General features: G+C 44.6%; 1 pseudogene; it reads right to left on the reverse strand.

The window, feature by feature from the left end:
* Nucleotides 1-9,990: 9,990 nt before the first annotated feature.
* On the reverse strand, nt 9,991-10,109 carry LOC120581781 (uncharacterized; annotated as a pseudogene).
* Between the last annotated feature and the right edge of the window lie 61 nt (nt 10,110-10,170).

Genomic DNA, 10,170 nt, shown 5'->3' on the forward strand with positions numbered 1-10,170 from the left:
CTTTGTTCATTTATACATGAAACAAATCCTTATGTGCCTACTGGTTGCCAGGTACCGCTCCAGCAGTGAACACCTTCCCACCCCTCATGATTCTTACAGACTGGCGTGGGCGCTAGATTCGTCTCACAGACTGACTGAGAATTGGGGTTATAACGAGCTCTTTCTCTTGATCTCAGTGACTCCATTACTCTCATTTCTCTTCTATTCCTAGAACACACCAAGCATTTCTTTCCTCCAGGCTTTAAACATGCCAGTTTTTTTCTATAACATTCTTACCTGCACTCTGCCCAGTCACCTGCAACTAAACCTGTGGGTGTCAGCCTCAATGGCCTTTTCTAGAAGAGACTTTTTAACTGACTCTTCAATTTAATGTAGTTCTCCCTATTATCCTCTCTCAGAGCAACTTACACTTTTTCTTTATGGCATTTATCACAGTTTTTAATAATATATTTATTTTGTGTAATTATTTTTAAACTTCACTTAAAAAAAAAAAGTAATTTCATACAATAACTACATATTCAATGAAAACAGTATACCACATACCAGGAAAAGAATTAGCTTCCCACTCCTGACCCCTGATTCTCAGTTCTTCCTCCCACAGGCAAATGCTATTATCACTTATATTTTGTAGGTATTCTATATAGTTTTGTGGGTCCACGCAATTATTAAGAGGCTATCTCCCCTCTAGACCAAAAGTAGGTACTCTATCCATTCATCGTGTTATCTCCAGTACTTGTCACATACTCAGCACTTTATAGGTGTTGGTGGAATGAATGAACAGGTGTTAAAAGAACACAGGGACTGGGTCAACATCTAAACTGCTGGCTTTTGTACATCTTCCCTGCCCCCGGTCAGTGCTAAGCACACAGTAAACTTTACTGATGCTTCTGTGATCCCCTAATTCGGCTTACACCTCTGTGAGAGCAACTTCTCACACAGTACTGAAATTATAGTCTGCTTGTCTGTCTGTCTCTCCCAGTCAACTCAGAGCTCCTTGAGGGCAGGGACCACATTTGACTCTTCTGGAATGTTGTGCTAAGCATCCCAGAAGTCAATGAACACTTTCTGACTGGCTGCTTGTCTAATCTGACTCATCGGACTGTTGGCTCCTTTGAAACTCTGTTCTCAAACTCTGCCAGTTTGCAGCCTGTCAGAGCAGTTCGGGGTTGTTATTTTTCCAATAAAGTGCTTCCTTCAAAATCTCTACAGAGATGCACTTCACTTGCACCTGACTACAGATTCTCATTTCTTTTAGGACTCAGTTTCCTTATCTATAAAATGGGGATAATTGTGCCAACTTTCCAGGGTTGTTGGGATAGTTAAATGAGGTCTTATGTTAAAGCACCAAGCACATCATGGCAGTTGTTTATTTCTCCACCCCTTCAGCAAAAAGAAGAGTCCCAATGCCTGTTCTGCTTAGAAGGAGATGAGATCTCTGCATGGAAAGTGGGGTCAGGCAAACAGCAACTTTAATTTTGACCCTAGTTCAAAACCTATTGAGACAACGAGATGAGAATCATTAATAAGGTAAAAAATTGCCCTCTTCAAACAATGACTTGAAATATCGTAATTGCATGTCAAAGAAGCTGCTGAGTGATACATCCTCAGAACAAAATACAGAGCTTTGAAGGTCCCCCAGGGTCATGTGCAGTCTGGTCCTCGCCTGCCCCTTCTGTCTCAAATTTCAGCACCCCTCCCTCTACTCTAGGCTCCAGCCAGACTGAACTTCCTTTGTCCCTCTTGCACCCTTTTGATGCCAGGCCTTTACAATTTCTCTTTTATCTGCCTGTCATTCATTTATTCTATAATTCTAAACTTTAAACTGTCTTCCCTAGGAACACCTCTTGATCTCCTTAATTAGATTAGGCCACCCCCACCCTAGAACCCTGTTCTTCCCCTTTCACAGCACTCATTACAGATATGAATTCCTGAAAAGCCTGCATTCAACCATCTATTTATTTGATAATTATTTCCAGAGTTCCTATTACGTACTAGGCATTGTTCTGGGGGCTGGGGATACAGTGGTAGGCAAGTTAAGCCACAGACTCTACTTATGATATTCTAGTGAGAGAGACAGACATTAAACAAATATGCAAATTAATATAGGGACCTCTGCCTTGTTCACTGCTGCATTTATAGAACTGGACATTGTACTCAATACATAGCAGATACTTAATAAATGCTTGTTGAGGTGAAGGAAAGTAAAGTGACGGGGAATGGTAGCCAGCCTCAAAGAAGAAGCAGGGATGACTAGTTCAGAGCCAACATGACTAATTAGTATGGGGTCATTGTTCTGGAAGGCCTGCCCAACTTATAGGAGAGACTGAAATGGGTTGGAGCCTACATTCTCCTGTTGTTCTCCAAGAATATGAGTCTAGGGAGGGGAAAAGCAGCTTTCCTTCACTTCTGTTTGTCCTGTGCCTGTATCGGCACGTAAAATGGAGGTACATGAATGAGTGGAAGCCCCAGATTTTCCAAGTGATCTTATCCACTCCCGTGCCTTCTTGTGCCAGAGGCTGGCTAACTGGTTGTTAAACTCATTTCCTCTTTCTCATGGACACCCACCTAGACTACATTTTCATACTTCTCTTGCAGTTGATGTGGCCATGTGATGAGCTTTTGTCAGTGGAATGTGAATGGCAGTGATAGAATCTCCCACTCATGATCCTTCATGCACTTTCCCCAACATAGTGACCTTGGAAGCCATGAATTAACAATAGCAGAGACAAAAGATGGATCCCTGAACTGCCACTGGGAGAAGAGCGTCCCATTTATTAGGAGCACTCATTTTGGACTTAACCTGAGCAAGAAATCAGCTACTATGATAGGCCACTGAGGCTGTGAGTTTACCTGTTTGAGCAGTTAGCATTATCTTAACTGTACCGCTCTTTACTCTCTTCAGGCCAATGACACCTCTCCTGCCCAGAGCCATTCCCTGGGCTTCAGATTTGGCTCTATGGCTGTACGCTGGACATCCCTCCGGACATAGTGGTGACCAAAACTGGGCTTGCTATCTTGACCTGCAACCAGCCTTTCCTTCTCCAGCGTGGCCCATTTCACTCGATGGCACCAGCTCAAAATTCAGCTCAAAATTCAGCGTCACCCTTGACTCCTTTTTCCTTTCTCTCTTCCTCCACATAGCTCCTGAATTCATGTACTTCTTTTCTTCTCCACTGTTACTATCATCAGACACTACTGCCTAGATAGTGTGACAGGTACCAACTAACTAGTCTCCCTGCTCTACTGTAGCTACACCTCTGGTCCATTCTCCACATTACAGCCTGAGTCATCTACCCAAAGTCATTCCCATTATGCCACCCCCTATCCACACTCACTTTAAACCCCTCAGCTGGCTCCCCATCACCCTGAGGATCCAGTTCGAACTCCCTGGTGTGGTCTCGAAGGCTCTGCACGATTTGGCCCGGCCTCCCTCTGCAGCCTCTTCACCTCCTCTGCGAACCCCAACCCAGCTGTCTCCACTCCCATCACACTAAACTAATTTCACTTCTTCATTCACATCATCCTCCCTCTCTGCCCTGATTATTCCTTCGGCCCAGATACTCTTTACCCACTCTTCTCTTACACCATGTCTGCTCATTATTTTGGCCTTAGCTTGAATTTAACTTCCTCAAGGAAGTGGCTCTTGGACCCCAGGAGCAGGCTTAGTCCCTGGCACCTCCTACTGCCCATCATAACCCTCTTGACTCTTGATTGTTGTGACTTGTTCGATTGTCTTATCTCTCCTGCTAGAGTATAAGCTCCTAGAGGGCAGGGCCTGAGTCTTGTTTCCCTTTATGTTCTTAGCTTCTAGAACAAAATAGGAATCACTGTATGTCTGTTCGATGAATATATGTGAGCACCGAACTAGTTCAATAATTGCCAACTTAAAGTTGCAAAATGGCATCTCTCAGCAGCCTCTTAGGAATATCAGTGCTCTTTTATGACAGCAAACAGTTAATTGTCAGAGTATCTCTGCGATCTGAGTCAAGGTGATTCGCCCCACTTATTAATGAGGAAATAGCCGCAAGGGAGCAGGTGTCTGCCCCAGGGAGTCACTGAGGTGAGGCAGTCACAGGGCTCTGGCTATGACCACACAACTTCCACCTCCCTCTCCTACTTTTCTTGTTTCTGAGCACTAGACGGAAATGTAATGTCATGACACATTGGGGGATTTCTTTCTTCCCCTGCATTTTTCTGATGTGACTCCAGCCTCGGGGATTGGGAGAACGTAGGCCATGGGAGGAGGGAGGCGGGTGTTGCGGAGGTTAGCCGTGGCATTCTTCAGCAGCCTCCTTTTGCATAGCTCTGAGAAAGAAGAAAGAAGTCAGCAAGCTTTGGCAGACGTACTGGGCATTCAGCTCCTGTTCTGGCAGCTGCAGAGGCAGGGCCCAAACACAGACTCTGCCAAGACGAGGGAGGCAGGCTCTCTCTCTCTCGGCCCAGGATGCCAAGATGAGGTAGAGAAGGTCAGGGCCTCTGCCTAAGATGGAGGAATCATAGAAAGAGTCCCCTTCTTTCTACCCAGCCTGGCAGCCAGTTGGCCATGAGCCATTAAGTGGGTTGGGGGTGGGGGAATAGTGTCACTACTGCCTCAATGCAAATCCTTCCAGGTTGGAGGGCTGCTGCGGGCATCAGATATCCCAGGGGCTATCTCAGACCCTCCCCTACCCAGAAGATACTGAAGGGACAGACCCTGGGTCTGTGGAAGCAAATGTCTGCATCCAACTGCTGGGGCCACTGCCATCACATTCCAGAGTGGGCTGTGAGCCACAGAGCGTGACTTGAGAAAGAACGTGAGGCCCTGCTCACCATGGAAACAAGGCTTCCTGGGAAAAGGTCACATATTTGATGTGGTTGTCATCTGGACACCTTAAATGAAGCGCTGTTCTTGTTTTCCTGAGGACGCCGGCCAGCAGAGAAGGCCTGAAACAATGGGGGTGGCGGCTGACCTGTTTGCCCAGCTCTAGGCCCCTGTCACAATTTCCCTTTCTCATCAACGCCTGGTGCCGTAACCATTTACACAGCCTGACCCCAACTTGTACCCATTGGGACAGTCCTGCAGGCCAAGCTCTGAGACTGTCAAGGACCTGGCTGTGCCAAGAATTGAGGTGCCCACAAGACCCATGAGAGTAAACTCTAGCAGAGGGCTAGCAGTCAGATCTTGTTAATAACTATCATGTATTGAGTCCTTACTCCATGCCAGGCACTGTTATAATGGCTTTACATGCACTATTAACCTCACAAAAATCTTAATAAGAAAACTGAGGCTCTGAGAGGTTAAATAATTTATCCATGATTATTACACAACCAGAAAGAGCATGGTTAAGATTCGAACCCAGGTTGCCTGATCCAGTGCCAGAACTTTCTATTTTCACTCATTCGCTTATTTATGCATGCATTCATTCATTCATTCATTCAATTGTCCATTCATTCATGTATGCTTCAAACATTTGATGTGCTAGGAACTATATGGGGCACAGGCATACAGAGCTGCAAAAGAACACACTCTATGACCTCCAAGAGGTCACAGTGAGAGAAACAGATGAGCAAACTATGACGACACACAGTGTGATGAAAGTCATGGGAGAGGAGCACCAAAACTGCTGTGGGAAGAAGACTAATTTTCCTTGCATTGTCCAAGGCCCAGTACTGTGGCAGCACAGAGGAGAAGTGACTAACCCAACCAGGACCGAACGTGGGTGACAGACTACTTCTAGGTGTCCAAACACCTGGAAAAGGATGTCTTTACAGGGTTGAACTTGGGTCAGACTTCTCAGGCCTGGAGTCTCAGCGTCTGGAGTTGCATCCACTGGGCAGGAGAGAACATCTATTCCCAGACGGACCTGATCAGACCCATCTTACCATTCACAGGGCTGCCAGACCCACTCAGTACCACCAAAGAAATAGAAAAAAGTCAGGCTTTCCTAGAGAGCCTTGGGTGCAACATGGTTTGCATAGCCAGCCATAACCCAAACACTAGTGGCATGAAGAACGTACAAACTGGTAGCTTCTCCTTTCACAATCCCCTTGAGAGCCTGCTCGCTGTCCAAAGCAGGGGGACAGCAGAAATAAATATCTAGTCCCTCATTATAGGGAAACCAACCCAGTGACTTCTAGGTTAGGCAAAGAAATAAAGGTTGGGGAAAAGGGTGACTTAATTCCTCCCGTCTGTCTGGTTCCTACACCCACATCAGATGTCTTAGCAGAAGCCTCCCACACAGACTGTGATCCACTAACTCCAGCCCTGAAAGGAGCCCTTTTCCTTAGATGCCCTGTTGGTTAGTAATGGCCAAGAGGCTGGGAGGGAAGAAGGGATGAAGGGAGGGAGGGATGTTCTCTGAAGAGCAAGAGGGCAGCTGGCTTCCTTCACAGCTGTGTGGGTGGCAGTGAGCTAAGAGGTCCCTGTTCTCTTCTCCATCAATCAAGAGGGCAATCAAGAAAAAATGTGCAATTTTAAAAGTTCAAAAAGAAAATCCAAACCACAAGAACCTCCAAATTATATTCATTTGGTGGTGGCCTGATACTCCGGAAATCAATCACGGAAAGGGGAAATTCTAACTTCCTCCTCCTGCTCTTGGATGAGGTTAGGCTTTTTTTTCTTTTTCCGAGGTTGGTCTCCATAGAGTGACAATGCCTGGTGCCCTGTTCCCTAGAGGCATGGCCTGGCTTGGGCACCTCACCACGGCAAGGAAAAAAAACACAAATTCTTCTCTTCTCCTCTCTCTTTGGATAATGATGACCAAGATAGGAGCTTATGGTCAGTGAGAAGCCTGAGCGCTCCTAGAAAAGGTCAGCATCAGGCCAATTTGCATTAGTTATAGCCTTCTGTAAAGTAAATTACTTATCTGAGTTTCAGGGCCCTCAGCCATTAAAATGGGGATAATAATATTACCCACCTCCCCGGGGCACTGTGAGGATCAAGTAAGATCCTGTAAAAGAAGTACACATTGCAGCTGTGAAACACCATATAAATGTCAATTGTTCTTAGTTATTTCTGTCTTCAAGTACCCTTTATTTACCCCTTTTGCCTCTTTTTTTCTCTGTCTTGAACCCCCTTTCCTTCCACTGTCCTCTCTGCAGTGCCTTCTTACACCCCATATGGACTTAATATGTCCATGAAAGAATTCTCGATTTCCATGGCCCTTGGGAACTCCTCCCCCCATTCCTTTTTATCCTGATGAACAGTCCCATCATTTACTCAGTTTCTCAAGCTAAAATCTAAGAAATTGTTCTTGACTCCTCTCTTTCCTATAATATCTACATTCGATCCATCAACATGTCTTAAACGTGATTTCTCTAAAACATATCCTGAATCCGACCATTCTTCACCACCTCCTCTGCTACCACCCCAATCACAGCCACCATCATGTCTTGCCTGGATGCAAGACATGATGGTGGCTGTGATTGGGGTGGTAGCAGAGGAGGTGGTGAGGAATGGTCGACTGCAAAGAACTCCTAACTGGTCTTGCTTCTTCTACTTTTACCCTCTAGAACTCTTTCTCTGCATAACAGAGTCATATTTTTAAGAGATAAATCAGGTCATGTCACTACCCTGCTCAAAACACTCCGCTGGCTTCCAAACTGTTTGTCATAGCCTACAAGATCTCACATGATCTGGTTTCACTTCCCTCATCAACTTCCAATGACTGTGCTGCAGCTCACAGGTCCCTTTTTGTCGCTCATACATATTAAGCATATTTTTGTCTAGGGGCCTTCGCATGCCTGATCCTGTCTTATTCCAGTTCAAATGTCACTTCCTCAGTGTGACCTTCCTAGAGCTGCCTATGTAAATTAATTCTGTCCCCATTGACTCTTTAGCACATCACTCTTTTGTGTGTGTCTTACTTATTTCCGAAATGATCCTATTTATTTACACACATCTTGTTGTCCATGTGTCAGTCTTGTCTACTATTCTCCGGTAATGAGAATAGTACATGGCACATTATAAGCGCCCAGTCAATTTTTTGAATGAATAAATGAATGCCCTTGTTCAAAATTACTTCTTCTTTTCTTCTCCCACCTACACTCCATCAAAATGCCCTCGCTTTCAGAGCCTGGACCTCATTTGGAAGGTGACAGGGAGACCTCCACAAATATTTGCTGAATGAATGAAGCTAAAATGAATTACATCAACAAAGAATGCCAGCCTTTTAACGCTTAGTTATTCCCAGGAGAATTAGCATTCTCAAACAGGAAGCTTGGATTTCAGGCATTGTTGACAAAGAAGAATTTCAGGCCAGCCCAAGTTGAAGTGATATATTTGGAAGAGTTACTGTTCCATGGCTTCTTAAATCCACAGATATTTATTAAAACCCTCTAGGGCTCTTTTAAAACCAAAGTTGACATTAAAATGTAAAACAGTAATTGAAAAGCGTTGTTTGTTTCTAAGGAAAGAATTGTGGACAGGGATGGATGCAGAATCGGAGGGCTGGGTTTTAATCCTGGATGTGCCACTAATCAGCTCCTTGGACAGGCTACTGAAGACAACCAACATTTAATGAGCATCTAGCATGTGCCTGGCCCTGCTCACACATTGCACTTTTGCAACTCTTCTAGATGGATATTTTTAATATCAGTATTTTATAGATGGGAAGACAGGTTCAGCGAGATCAAGTATCATGCATGTGAGCACTCCCTAATAAACAGTAGAACCTGGACTCAGACCCAAGTTATGTCAGCCTGCACGCCTGTTTCTGCCCTTGCAGCCTGATAAGGCATCTTGGGCCTTCTTCAGTGAATCTGTAAACCGAGGGCAAGAGAAGAAACTATTGAACTCGCAGAGGTTGCTCTCTAAGGTCCCTTTCATGGGATTTCTTTGCTATATAATTTCTGCATATGGGAAGCGGAGAAAACAAGTCCGGCACTGAGAACTCACTTGGGGATGGAAGTTAGTGGTTAGAGCGACGGTTTGGGAGGTAGGCTTCCCGAGTTCACATCCTTTACTGCTCACCTTTATCATCCACAATGTGGGTAGAGTTAGAGCACCTCCCTCCTCAAGCTGAGATGATACCTTCAGAGGGCACAGCCCAGCGGGCCATGCTTAGTGAGCTGGTCAACCCTGAGAAGTGGCTGCAAGTTCAGGGCCACTGAATCAGCCCAGTAAACACCCAAGAGAGTTCCAACAATGCCAAGAAGAACTCTCATCAGCAGCTGGGGCAGGAGGAGAGAGTAGCTGAAAGGCAGGAAGCCCAGAACCCACAGGAAACATTAGCTGGAGAAACAAAGTGTGCTCAGAAAAGCCCAATCCTATGTGAAGGCTTGAGGCTTAAAGCTTGGAAGCAGGAAAGGGGACCCCACGAAGAGTTCAAAGTAACTCACTGCTCCACAGTTGCTTCTGACATCGGTACTATTTTCTCTGATTACCAAAGTAATACCTTGGTATTTTACAGTGCTTTATATAATGCAAATAGCAATAGTCCCCTATCCAAGTTTTTAAAAATCTTTTTATTAAAGTTTAAAACAGATAGAAAAACGCTCAAAACATACTCAATGAATTTTCTCAAAGTGACTATATCTGGGTAGCCAGCATTCAGATTATGGAACACTAGAAGTCTCCCCATTTGCTCCCTCTGGGTATTACCCATCCCAATAGGAATCCCTTTCCTGATTTCTTTCCCCTTAGATTAGTTTTGCCTGTTTTCAAATTTTAAATAAGTGGAATGACACAGAATGTATCCTATTGTGTCTGGCTTCTTTCATTCAGCATTATGTGAGATTAATGTGCATTGCTAATTGCTATTTAGTATTTCATTATATAGATATATCACAATTCATTTATTCATTTTCTTGACAAATACTGGTGGGTATCTGGATAGTTGTTTTTAGTTATTGTAAATAATGCTAAGATCACTGTGTGTGTGTGTGTGTGTGTGTGTGTGTGTGTGTGTGTATATATATATATATATTTTTTTAGGCTGTGCAACCCTTGGTTGACCTCACAGATTACAAGGACCTTGTCAGCTTATGATTCCTGACTTTTTAATTTTTTTACGCCTGCAGCACCTGGTCTTCCTAGGTGGTCTCCCATCAAAGTACTAACCAAGCCTGACCCTGCTTAGCTTCCAAGATCAGATGGGATCCGCCTTGTTCAGGGTGGCATGGCCATAGACACTCTTGTACATATCTTTTGGTGAACATATGTACTCATTTCTCTTGTGTGTATCCCTGGGA

This window comes from Pteropus medius, unplaced genomic scaffold (genome assembly GCF_902729225.1).
Source record: "Pteropus medius unplaced genomic scaffold, Ma_sr-lr_union100, whole genome shotgun sequence".
Taxonomy (NCBI): Eukaryota; Metazoa; Chordata; class Mammalia; order Chiroptera; family Pteropodidae; genus Pteropus; species Pteropus medius.